This window comes from Protopterus annectens, chromosome 2.part1 (genome assembly GCF_019279795.1).
Source record: "Protopterus annectens isolate FY-2018-M chromosome 2.part1, PAN1.0, whole genome shotgun sequence".
NCBI lineage: Eukaryota > Metazoa > Chordata > Ceratodontiformes > Protopteridae > Protopterus > Protopterus annectens.
The window spans coordinates 1,917,825,749-1,917,840,310 of record NC_056729.1 but is presented as its reverse complement, the minus strand read 5'-3'; positions in this window follow the sequence as shown (position 1 = coordinate 1,917,840,310).

The window sequence follows — 14,562 nt, the reverse complement described above, 5'->3', positions numbered from 1 at the left end:
TGTATTAGCTGTATGAAGGCTATACTAATAAACTGTGCACAAATGTTCCAGTGTCCAGCTCCATGCCTACAAATGATAGCAGGATAGCTATATACACCATGCACTCTTCCCAATACATGTCTCTCAAGTGTCACGCTGTCACAGCTAGTGACTGCTGTTGCCAATAACATTACAGACAGATATAAATCCAGTACAAATATGACATGAACACACTCATACAACATTGGTGCAGGGTCCACCTTGTTAGTCATATATGTAACACTGACATGTACAAGTCCTCTCTACTCATGTACCTAGTATTATCACAGCTTGCCCCATGGCATTTCAGGTTGACAGATTAACAGGTATATATGTGCTACAGTAGTTATAGGCCTTAACCAGATGTAAAGTGAGGACAGACCTGCACAGAATTGAGCAGTACTGAAAAATATAGCCTATACAGTTGTTAATGGACTGTTTTTCTCTCCTCCCACCCCTTATCTGCATCAGTAATAATTATTCATATACACTGGGTATGTTGCTCCCAAAACCTAATGATGGGACTTGTGTTCTGTTATTGTTCATATATTTAAATGGTTACATACTAACATACCTTGTTCAAATTCCATTCTTGGTGGCCTGTTGCCGTATCTGTTTCTGGCATGTTGTTACAATGATGACTGTTACTCCATTTATGCATGTGTTCTGTTTGCCATGCAATTTTTCCAGTAGTATTGTTCTGGATTAAATGGAACACCCATGCATGCTGTTATAACTAATGTTGAAATGTGTTGTCCATGACTAACCAATACACTTTGAAATACCTCCACACCATAGCATGTTTGGGTAGGCAGATCCCAGCGGATCCGCTTGTCCTGCCTCATCTGGCCATGGCACTGGATCCCAGCATGTCTGAGACCCAACCTCAAACTGCCTCCTCCGCTGGTCCTGCACCACCTATGGCTGGAACTGCATCAGGGGATGGGGCCCACCCCCCCAGGCACGGAGAGGACCCTGTCACCCAACATCAGTTCTGAGGTATGGTGCGCAGGGTCATCCAGAGGGACTTGGATGTACACCTGCATCAGAGTAAAGGCAGACTGGTGCACCTCAAGGGGAAGGCTGGCCCCATCATACAGCCCCCCAGAACAGCCATCTTTGGGGCTGAGAAGGTGCAGTGGTGACTGCCCATGGGTGGGGACCTCAGTCCCACTGTTTCCATCTGGGGGCACATGGCCCTCCAATTCCCAACCACCCTCCCCGTCCAAGGTGTTTACCCCCTCATGTGTCATACACTGCCCCTGTCTGCTGTCTTGTCTTTCTGCAAAAGCAACCTCTTCTACCAAACTTACCTCCCCAAACTTACCTACAATATTCTCCAACATCCCACTCTTACCCTAAAAAAAGGGGGGGATCTGTCCCCAAAAAAATCATGTCCCAAGCATAGCTCTCCATTTTGGCCCTATGTACACTGATATCAATAAATTTACCCTTGAATTACTCAATAAATGTATGTTGCCCACACCCCTCCCTGTGGGGTGTGAAGCTCTAAATTCCAAATTGTGCACATCATTCACAGCTGTTGCTGCAGAAGAAATGGAGAGCTATGGCCCTTTCCTACACCCATCCTGCACATCACTATCTGCCTCTCATAATGTTTTTCCCCCTCCTTGCTACAGTTTCACCACTTTCCTATCACCCCTTTTTTCTTTTGTTTTGTTTTTTTTTTTGGAATTAGCACAGGTTTAAGCAGGAGTAAGCACCACTAAGCAAAGCTAAGCATCTCTTGGCATTGCTTAGCGTCACATAAAACTGTGCAAACTTGCTTAAAACTGCTTTAATCACTCTCATTCAGCCATTGTTCTGCCCATTAGCAAAATACGCAGCATGCTAAGTCTCAATCCCAGGACCCTGTGTATTAGGGTCAGAACAATGTACCACTACAACAAATGAGTTGTGCAAGCTACTACTGCTTTGGTAAATATATCATGCATTACGTTCATTTAACATTTGGAAAAAAAAGTTATCACTGCCAAGTCTCAAACCCGGGATCCTGTGCACTAGAGTCAGAGCAATGTACCACTACACAAACTCATCTGTGGGAATTAGTTATGCTTTTTCAAAGATACCATGCATTACACTGATTTAACATTAGGGAAAAAATATCTCACAGCCAGTTCACGGACCCAGGACCTTATGAACTAAAGTCAGAGCAAGGTATCACTAAGCCAAACCAGCAATGCAGAATTAGGAATGCTTTTGTAAAGATATCATGCATTACAGTCATGTAACAGGAAAAAAAGACCTACATGCAGATTATTGAACCTGGGATCTTTTGAACTAGGAGACTTAGCAACACACCACTACACGAAACAGCTCTGTGGAATTACTGATGCTTTTGTAAAGATATCAGGCACTACACAGATGTGACTTTAGAGATAAAAAGACATCACTGCCAATGTTTGGACCCAGAACACTCTGAACTACTGTCAGAGGAACATACCAGTAAGCCAACTGACCTCTGGAGTATAACTACAGTTTTTACAAACATATCCTTATTGCCAGTCGCACAGTACTCCTATATATAGTGGCCCAAATCACACTGTACATGGGCCTCTGACACACACACAGAACCAGTACACAGACAAATAAATGCTGCTGGATGTATGGCCTGCAATATCAGGTAGAGCTGACAACTGTACAGACTGTTGCTGAATATCCACAGTCGTGCTCCCTATTTATGGCAGAGTTGTCATAAAACCTACCCTGTCTGCCCACATACTGGTAAGGCAGTGCAGATTGTGGTTAGAAAATCATGACAGGCAGCTCTGTGTCAACGTCATACCCATCAGAACACACATGTCCAAGCAAATCCTGTGTTACACGCCATATGTATGCACATATGTCTTACAGTTACACATACCAGATTAATGGTCCGGGATCTTTATCTGCAACATTTCTAGCATCTGTCACATCTGGATACCCACAGTCCTGGCACAAAGCCCAGTCTGTGGCATGATAACTACATGCATGTCACTAGTACATAGGAATAACTGAGCCCTGCGATGTCCTGTGAAACTGGTTGCTCCTACCGCAGTCACTGCCACCCATATTAGTACTTTAAAGGCCTGCAGGGTGGGACCCATCTCACAATTATGAATATGTGTAGTAAATGTTGCCTCCCACTCTCTGGATGGCACTATTATGTAACATATGCACCACAGGTATATGCCTCACCGGTACTATTGTGGGTACCCTCAACCAGGCCATGCTATGACACAACAGCTGACACCGCACCCTCACTGACAGTAAATGCTTGCTTTCCCACAATGTCTTCACAATCCCTAGTCTAACTCCTGGCCAGAATGCAGTAGCTGTGGCCTGCTATATATACAGCATTATGTCCAGCTTCTTGCTACAGACCTGGCTTTGTTCCCAAACACCTAGAGCAGAGCATCCACAGAACAGCCAAACATAAAGGGTTGGAGGGTTTGTTGAGGTTTTAAGGGACATGTGTCACAGTCTCTCTCTACAAACATACTCAGCTGATAGACCAGCATCAACTGTAGCAACATGCACAGTCAGATAGAAAAGGATGTATGACAGTCACATCTGCCTATCTCGTCACTCACCCCAACACACGTTTACACAGTACACTGCTACAGAATATGAAAGTCTGTTAACAATGGTCAGACAGAGCATGCAAAACAGAGGATATAACACATCCATCCAAAGATTGGACAGCATTTCCAGTACCCTCTGTGAAGCTGTAGCTCCCACACCTCCATAATGCTCTCCTCACAGGCCAGGAAAAGGGCCAGGGCACACATGAAGGCCTTAATTATAGCACTGTGTTGCCAAGCCATTGGCTAATGGAAAGGCTACCCAGCTGTTTGGGATGCAATTAGCAAATGGGAGCAACAGATTGGTACATAGGCCATCACCTGTTCATGAACATTACCTACAAAAGGCAAGCTGCTGCCTATAGTAAACAGGTCTGACACCTTCTTCTTGAAGACAGACTGTGATTTTTTTACTACACTAACATTGAATTTCTTCTGACAAATGGCTACAGCACTATACCAGGTATGTCATACAATTAAGCATGAAATGGAATGCAAATGGGGGGATGCAGTCATGGGAAATAGGAATTTAAACAGTAGTGACACTGGCAGCCCAGCTAACTGGTATTTCCTAAATAATCATATGCCATTGGTGAAAATTAGTGTGACTCATATGCTTGTCTTACAAATCTAAGAGAATACATATTATGTGGATATTAAACTACTGGTACAGAAGTGTGTGTTGAACTGTGTGTTATGTACTCAGCTCATACCTCTCAACTGTCCAGATTTTTGCAGAATGTACACGTTTACCTCATATCTCTAGTCAGTTTCTCATACATTTGTGTTTTCCCTGGCAAACTGATGGCAGATCATTAAAGACTGAAGTCATAAAATAATAGCAGACATTTAAAAGTCAGATGTCATATCCTTCAGGAAAGTCATGCAAATCGTACCTCTCAACCTCTCAGAGTAAAAAATCTGGACAAAGCCTAAAATAATGGGGGGACAAATATGGACAGATGCTAAATATTGATCTTACAAACTTAGAAAGTTGATAGAATAATAGGTTTTGGATTAGTATGAATTTTCTGAAGGATGTGGAGTCTTAAACTTAAATATTTGTCATTATTTAATGACTTCAATCCTGAGCTATTTGCCAGAAAGTAACAGATGTTAGGAGGAACACACAAAAAATATTATACAAAAATCTGGACATTCTGTGAAAACCAATAAACCAAAGTCAAGCACCTTGAATCCAATAGGTGGCAACCGGCTTTAATAACACAATCCAAAGCAGTCAAAACACATACACGAGAGATCCACAAAAAAGCACAAGCAATATTAATGTTCACAGTTTAAATCTCGTTTTTGTCATCAACTTCATCAGATAACAAGTGTATCAGTCATCATCCCTTTTATAGGGTCAATTATTGACATTTAAACCAATCAAATGAATTGTCTTGTTAAATTAAAACAATTAATGTCCTGTTTTGTTCGATGACGTAGAAGTGCAATACAGTACTAAAATACATACACAAAAACTCATAAAAGATAGCAATAATGGAATGGTTAAAAGTGTCCCTGTCTAAATAAAATATCACTATATAAATTAAAACTGAATAAAATATTGTGTAAAAATACATGTGAAAATACATAAAGGTATGTAAAAAATATATAAAAATATGTATAACTAACAACCAAATAGTTCCCTCTAGTGGCAATATCACATATAAAAAATTAAATCACATTTAGAATGCACACTAAAATAGTTGTTCTTTAAACCTGTCTTAATTTATAGCTGTTCACAAGTGTATAGTTGGAATCAATTTTTAAAGCTTGGCTGATCTTAATTTAAGGACTGGAACCAGTGAAACCATATCATTAAGACCTGGAGCCCTAGTAGCTTCCAATATCAATTGCCAGTATAATTCCATATATTCTACTAGGGTTTCCCACATACCACCCCTTGGGTCAGTTTCTACCACTTCTAAAATGAAAAACTGAAATTTAGCTTTTTTACATGTCATGGTATGCTTATATAGTGCATTGGTTTCACATCTAGTCCTAATATCGTACAAGTGTTCATATATCCTTTGTTTTAACTTCCTTTCACTTTTGCCCACATAAAAAGATCCACATTCTTTACACACAGACAAATAAATAATACCTTTACTATTACAATTAGCATATGTATTTAAAATTAATTTCCTATTCCTAACTTTCAAGTAAAAAAATTCACCTGTCACCAGGTAAGAACAATTTTTACAGCTTCCACATTTGTATAAACCCCTTTTCTTACTTGTAACGTTTTCTAAACAAGATCTATTTGAACCCCTTTCCAATAAATTCTTAATGGTATTTCCTTTACGATAAATATATTTAAGGTCATTGTCAAAAAGATGTTTTAAGTCTGAAAGTCTTGCAAAATGTTTCCATTCCTTATCTATAATACTCCTTACCAGTCCAGACTGACCATCATATGTTGTTGTAATACCTGAACTGTAATTTTCTTTTGTATTTTCGTTAGGGGTGTTTTCATTAACACCTAGTGATTTACCTATAACTGGAGCAAATCTACTAGTTCTTCCTTCAACAACTTCTTTCAGGATCTGTTCAAACAAATCACCTGGGTAATCTCTATTTAAAAACAATCTCTTCAGTGTCTCACACTCACTGTAAAAAGTCTCATTGTCAGAGGTCATCCTGCTTAAACGTACCAGTTGCCCCTTCACTACTCCTCTCTTCTGGTAGTGTGGGTGCAAACTCTTGTAGTGTAAGTAGGAGTTAGAAAATGCCTCTTTTCTATAAATCTTGGATGTGAAACCATTTGTCTTATTTTTAATGTCCACATCCAAGTAGTTTAGTTCTTGGTTGTCGAATTTGTATGTAAAGCGTAAAAAACTAGTTGTACCATTAATATATTCTACAAAAGAATCAAAAGTAGTTTTTTGTCCCTTCCAAAGAAAACATAAGTCATCTAAAAATCTACCATAAAAAACCCAGGAACTTTTATATATTGAATTTAAAACATATTTGTTTACCCAGTGGGCCATGATGATGTTGGCATAAGCGGGAACACAGTGTGCCCTCATCACCACTCCTCTGACCTGTTTGAAGTATTCACCTTCAAAAAAAATGAAATTATTCTTCAAAACTATCTCCATCAGGACTAACAAAGTTCTAAATTCATGGTGTGTTATCGCTTGGTATTCCACTAACATTTCCTCGAACCATTCCAAGCCAACATCATGTGGAATACTAGTAGATAAATCTTCTACGTCAAGTGTTCCAAAAGCTACCCCCTCAGAAAATAAAGTGTGATTATAATTTTCTCAAAAGGTCCCAAGAATCCTTCAAGATATTGTCGTTATTCTGAATAAGACCCTTTATTTTTGAATCCACATATTTTGCAAGGGGTGCTGTTACAGAACCTTCAGCAGACACAATCGCTCTCAGAGGGGGATCATTGACATCCTTATGTACTTTTGGAATGCCAAAAATGGAGGGTACTTTAGGTTTCTCCACATATAAATATCTAAATGTATCCAAATCTATTAACCCCTCCAGTAATAAATCATTCAAAAGTATTTGCATCTTTTTGTATGCTATGTTAATCTCATTTATAGATGTTCTTGTGTACTTGTCAGAATTGTTAAGTATTTTCATCATTTTCCCTTCATACATAATGTGATCCATAAATACAACACCCCCACCTTTGTCTGGTTTCATAACCCTTAAGGTTCTGTCATTACTTATTTCAGTAAGCATTTTCTGTTCTGGTAAGGTTAAGTTAGGCTTCACATAGTGTTGTTTCAAAGATGTTCTTAATGCACTCTCAACTGCTGTTTCAAAATTCTTTAGCTGTGGGTGCAAAGGTGGTTTAAAAGCGCTCCTATGCACTATACAGTTCTCTTTCACATTAATTTTCTTACCATTAAAAAACAACTCTGAATACTTCTTCCTTAAAAATAATTTAAAGTCCACTAGTAACTTGAATATATTAGTTTTCTGTACAGGAATAAAACCAAATCCTTTAGAAAACAAACCAAAGGTGGTAATAGTGACAGGGATACTAGAATAATTAAAAATGTTAAAATCTTTATACGTCCGTCTAAGACCTTCATTTAAAATAGTCTCTACTGATTCCACCCTAACTGGTTCCTCATTTGGGGTCGCCGTTGATTCCCCCTGTAGTTTTTTGAATTGTAATCTACAGATTGTTTGGACATTAACCTTTCAGACCTTCTTAATGGAGGAAATTCAGACGTGTCTGTATTATTTTCATTAAAAAATATGTCATCATTTGCTCTAAAATCAACATTTTCTTTGTCCTGAAAGTCACTAAATCTCCTTCCCCTAAATTTGGGTTTGGGGTAGTGTGTCTTTGTTTTGTATTCTTTTGAGTCCCTTTCTATCTTACCTACTTTCCTATGTTGCACTTCTATACATTTAGCTTCCACATTCTTAAGCAACTTAAAATATTTGGCTTTCTTGTCTTCAACTGTAAATAGCAAATCACCAGTAATACTCTTGTTTATGCACTCAGTGTTAGAATATAATTTCTCCATTTCAACCTCATTGTTTTTAATTATTGCTCTCATTATATCAAAACCACATTTGTCAAAAGCAGTTATTAAATCATGGTAGAATTCACTGTCTTCAAAAACATTGTTAGAGTATTTACTAACTCTTAGCCCTTTTGGTGCAATGTTAAGTAATAAACAGTGTTTAAGGTATGCATTGTCCAAATCTAACATCTTATATTTATAAAGAAAAAATTCCAAATAATCGAGCATACTACTGTAAGTCCCATTGTTGCCAGAAAAGGGAGGCTTACTTTTAAAATCAAATTTAACATTGAGAATGTCTGTAAGTTGTCTTTTAGTACCTGGTAGGTTAGTATTAATGTCCGTTCTTTCTGCGAGCCGTTACTGTCTCTATTAGTTCTCGCCTCCTTAGGATAACCCCCCTTGTTGTCTTTACTAAAAGTAATGCATGGGAAGCCATCCATACTTCCATTAGTACCAGGATTCAGTCCTAAAACCTCTCGTTCATCCCGCTCGTTATTGACGGCCATTCCATCATTGGAAAAAGCACGGCTACCTGCCTCTTGGTTTCCGGGTAGTAGTAGTGATGATAGCCATGGATTGGCTAACAGGTGTCAAAAGTCCCAATAGCTGTGTCAACTGCCCAATGAGCTTATGAAGCTCTCCCAGTTCGAATCCCTTATTCACATTGTCCATAGCCATAGCAGCTTGTGAATCCATCCGAAATTTCAACTAGAAACACCAAAAAACAGACGGTGCTAGTACAAAACCAATAAACCAAAGTCAAGCACCTTGAATCCAATAGGTGGCAACCGGCATTAATAACACAATCCAAAGCAGTCAAAACACATACATGAGAGATCCACAAAAAAGCACAAGGAATATTAATGTTCACAGTTTAAATCTCGTTTTTGTCATCTTCATCAGATAACAAGTGTATCAGTCATCAACCCTTTTATAGGGTCAATTATTGACATTTAAACCAATCAAATGAATTGTCTTGTTAAATTAAAACAATTAATATCCTGTTTTGTTCGATGACGTAGAAGTGCAATACAGTACTAAAATACATACACAAAAACTCATAAAAGATAGCAATAATGGAATGGTTAAAAGTGTCCCTGTCTAAATAAAATATCACTATATAAATTAAAACTGAATAAAATATTGTGTAAAAATACATGTGAAAATACATAAAGGTATGTAAAAAATATATAAAAATATGTATAACTAACAATCAAATAGTTCCCTCTAGTGGCAATATCACATATAAAAAAATTAAATCACATTTAGAATGCACACTAAAATGGTTGTTTCAAGGTGCTTGACTTTGGTTTATTGGTTTAGTACTGGCACCGTCCATTTTTTGGTGTTACATTCTGTGAAAACCTGAACAGCTAAGAGGCTTGATGCAAATGCAAAATCTGTTATTCTATCAGATTTCTAAGTCTGTAAGAGCAATATTTAAAAAGTGTCACTATTTCTGGCCCTTTGCCATAACTTTATTTGTGCCTTTGTCCACGTCTTGCTCGAAGAGGTTGAGAGGCATGACTGAGCTTCAAGAATGTAACCACAATGTACCGTACTTGAGAAGAACAGAAATGTATATAAAGTATTACCTGTGCAAATATATGTATTAATAGCAGAAGGTGGAAGTCTTGAACATCCACAGATAACTTGCAAAACATCAAGAGAATAAGCTGTAGTTGTTTTACGAATGTTTTATCTCAATTTCAGTGCAGCAAGCAAACATAAATGTCTACAGCTAGAGGTTCTTGTGTTGTCTTGAAATATAAATAATTACTATTTTGAAAATGTGAGAATGTTTAACTGTGTTATGAATTGCACTTCTACACAAACATATGAGAGATGTGTTTTTTTGACGCAGAGATATGTAAATGTATGTTACTTGCTGTTAGCCTGGGAACTGAAGGCAGCTGACAAAGTGATGTAATTTGAGCTAACCCAGCAGAAATGTTGATTATTAACTCCAGACATGTCTCAGAGAAAGACCTTTGCAGTTTGTATGTTTCTATATATCTGACAACATCCACCCATCTGCATTTGCCTTGCTAATAGTAAGGACATAGGAAAAAGTGATTTAGTGTGCATATATGGGAATATAGTAAAGATTACTTTTGATGGTTTCTGTATTCATTTGAGACTATCATGCAATGCTGTCTAAAAGTATTTCCTGTGATTCTGAACTCTGTAGTAACTTTATTGATTGAGGATTGTAATGCTCCTTTATTAGTTATTATTAAATATAGCCAAACCTGGAAATTGTGGATAGTCTGTTTAGAGAAAAGTAAGCTGTTAAGAGTACTTACATATGTCTTTGGTGACACTGTGTAGCCCACTGCAGTAGCCTTGGTCTTGGTCACACTTACCATTTGAATAATAGGCACATCACACAGTAGGATTAGTCACTCTTTGGCAAGGGCCTTACAGTAGCTGATAAAGAGCTGGACTGTGGCAGTCATAACTACCTTTTAGTCTGGGCAGAAGGGGGCATAGCTAGTAAGCCTGTGCCAGCCTTTCCCAGGAGTGTGTGTGCATGTGTGCTTGATTTATAAATCAAATTCAAAGTGTGGGGGTGTCAGCTACTTGAGCAGGGACACGATGCCCCAGTCAGACAGAGAGGGTGATAGAGGTTTTGGCTTGACTGCTCTGCTGAGAAGTTAACCATATAGCTGTGCCAGTGGGAAGTCTTACTCGGGATCTGTGGAGACCGGGAGAAACCAGTCCCAGACTAACTGTGATCTCTGTGTGCTCTGAAGGGTAATTGTACTTTACTGTGTGTCTACTTGTCATCCTCCCATTGTATATGTCCCTCACTGGTTCTAGTGGTGAAGGTTCAGGTTCTTTGATTATTGGGCTAGTGCAGGGGGCATTACACTGACAGAAGTGGTGGATACAGCTAGTAGATCTCATCATGTACTGTCATTCAGCCCCTCCCAGTCTGCCAGTGTCATACAGGATTATTTCACAGATTGTTCAGGTCTCCCTGACCATTCCTGATGACTATGGCTAGGGCACTGTGTACTCCACACCTGTACCTGATTGCCTAACACCTATTGCTAGCATACCTGGTGGGCCCTTGCAGCAAGATAGCAGGTTATAGGTAGAAGTAATGGGGGGATGCTGGCTCTGGCTCAGCAGCAGTGCATACATACTGGCTGAAAAACCCTGGAAACATGAGCCACAAAGCATAATAGAAAATGATGAAGTTTATATCACATGGGATCACCCATTACCAACAGCTGAAAAGACAGATGCCAGAAAATGAGATATAGTGGTCCATGAAAAGAAGACAAAAGTGGCATTGATCATTGAATTCACCACACCCAATGACTACAGTGTCTTGCGTACAGAGAGACACAAAGTCATAAAATATCAGGATCTGCAGGCAGATATGAGAGCAATGTGGAAGAAGGATACCCAGACAGTTCCAATAGTGGTAGGAGCAATGGGTCTTACAAAAAAGAATCTACATTTCTACTTAGATATGTTACCAGTCCATGTAACTCCATACGAACTGCAGAAGGAGTCATTACTGGGCACATTGCGGGTGCTGCTAAGAGCACTTCTGGCTGAAATCAAATATTGAAGCAATACATATTTCATGAGCTTTAATTATACTTTGACTAAGGAATGAGGTCCATTCCCATCATGGTATTAGAAACTCAGAAGATTTGGAGAAATTAAAAAAGCATACATTGTAAGGGAATGGATACAGTAACAGATATGCAAGTGCCATTAGTGTGTCCCTAGGGGACTGGCATGTCACAGACATATTCCCCAAACTCTGTGGACAACTATCACGTATTGTCCAACTGGTGTGCGGAAATACACATTTGTCTGGCAGGGGGTCTACATCTATCAGGCACATGTACCCATTCTTCAAACATGGGCGGTGCAGTGGTGCAGCGGTTAATGCTGTCACCTCACAGCAAGAGGTTCTCTGGTTCGATTCTCGGCTGGGGTGCCTTCTGTGTGGAGTTTGCATGTTCTCCCTGCATTCGCGTGGGTTTCCTCTGGGTACTCCGGTTTCCTCCCACATTTCTAAAGACATGCTTCTGGAGCATTTCTCCCCAGGCATCCGCTGAAAACAGGATCTGTGGAACCTAGTCGGACTTTCCCGGTCAACAAATGTTAAATAAATAAATAAATTAAATAAAATAAATAAATCTGCGTACTGCAGATTTCAGACACCTATGAGAAGGTCACCCTACACCACATATGGGTACCCCAGATGTTCCTGAATTTCCACATGCACCTGTAGTAGCACTCACCTATTTGTGGGATGTAGACTGGATGACTTGGTACTGTACTGTTGCCCATAGGGGACACTCAGCAGTCGATGGCAGTGATGTGTGTGGACACATAACATAGTCTGTCACAGCAGTCATTCCATTACTGGTAGTCCTGGTACTATTTCATGTTACTAGGCTATGCTAGCCCATGTGTATGCAAGGCAGCAGCTGATGTCCCCATCCAACAGGGACACAGGCAGCATCCCAAGGGTGTATGTGCTGTTAACCATCCAATTGAGCAGGTTACACCTGCAAAGGTTTAGGTAGCTATCCTTCTTGATGTGGACAGGGTGCCCATTCCAACACAGAGTGCTTGTGTGTGAGCTGCCAACCAGGCCAGTCCAAATCACTCACCAGGGTGTGTGTGTGTGTGTGTGTGTGTGTGTGTGTGTGTGTGTGTGTGTGTGTGTGTGTGTGTGTGTGTGTGTGTGTGTGTGTGTGTGTGTGTTTGTGTGTGTGTGTGTGTGTGTGTGTGTGCATTAACACAGTGGATCATGGCTTGCATTTGTGCAGCAATCCCAGCAATGTGGAGTTCATGATTGCCTTGCTGCCACAGTGAGGTCACTGCTGAGGAGTAAGTATGACACCAGGTAGAGGGTTGGCTTTATAGCTTACAGGTGTATTGTAGATGTTTGATGGCCTGGTATTCCCTAGTGGGGAACCTCTGTGATGTCCCCAGCTGCTGCATGTGCTGTCTGATTTGAATGTTGAATGGAGGAATATACACAGTAATGGTCCTCTCTGACAGGAACATGAAACATTAGGATCTGGAGGGCAATGCATGCTGTAATGCCAGTAAGTTGACAATACCCACACACATACTGTGCTGATAGATGGCAGGTGTATGATGTGGGTGTTAGTGGTGGATAGTTCTAGGATAGCAAAAGTGGATGTGCAGGATCTGTACATAATGGTGGTCAATGTATGTGGTCCTGAGATGTGTTCCCCTCTTCATGTCTTTCAGGTGGGATGCATAGCAAACAGAACTCGGCCTTCTCAGAAGCTGAGAATGTGGCAATCATCGATGCCCTCATACTCCATCACAGGATACTGTTGTGAAGGAGCCAGAAAATCCAGAAGGAAAGCACTGCCCTGGGGCAGAACTGGTAGTGACCATCAGCAATGTGGGCCATCGCAACAGGAACTACAAACAGGTCTGACACCGTGCCACAGACTTAATACACAATGCACAGCAAAGGGCTGCAGCTGTGGCCAGGGACCATGCTGGCACACATGGCGGGCCTGCTATGCAAGCACTACTCACAGCCATGGAGGAGTTCCTCACAAACCTTGGTGCAGCCACCGCATCCCAGGAAATCATCACTACACATGTCCTAAAGGTGGGTGGCACAGAGTCAACAGCAGAGGAGTATCCAGGTAAGGCCCCAGTGGACATCACTTCAGTACTGTAGCATAATGGCAGCGCTTTGCATACCTGGATCCATATGTCTGGTCAAACTGCATCTGTGGGTGGGGTTTTGTAATACACACAAGTGCAGACCTATTGTAAATGTTAGCAATTTGGGTAGTATCACAGCTTGCAGTGTACATGTTCAGAAATGCACATACTATCCTGTACCAATGCCACATGTGTGTGTGCTAAAAATACCTCTCCCCCACAGCTACATAGGTACCTCTGTTTTGGTTGGGGAACAGCAACCTGAAGGCAGTGAATGTGGAACTGTCTTTTTGTGGCTCACCAATACCCTCAGCATGTTAAGGGCAGCCACTTTTCCATGCACACAACTATACTCATATTATGCTTAGCCATATTTCAATATGTGCATGTTCACTTGTGGTGAAGTTAACTGCAGTGCATCACACTGGTCATCATAGGAGCCTATTCACAGGAGCTGTAAGATATTGGCATGCATGTTTGTATAGGTGGAGCCACTGTACTATACAGGGGTACATTAGTATTGTGTACACGGCTACACTAGGTGTTAGGTGAAAGTCCATCACATATTCCCACTCCTCACATATCTCACAAGTGTATAGTAGTAGTAGTAAAATCAACTTGACATAACTGCACTTCATGTTGTTGAGGGCCTGGTCACAGTGTGTATGTTGTGATCTGATTGTGTGTCGTGCATGTCATCATTCAGAATTTGTGATTTGTATAATGCCTTTGTGCCACCTCATCTTTGTGTGTGT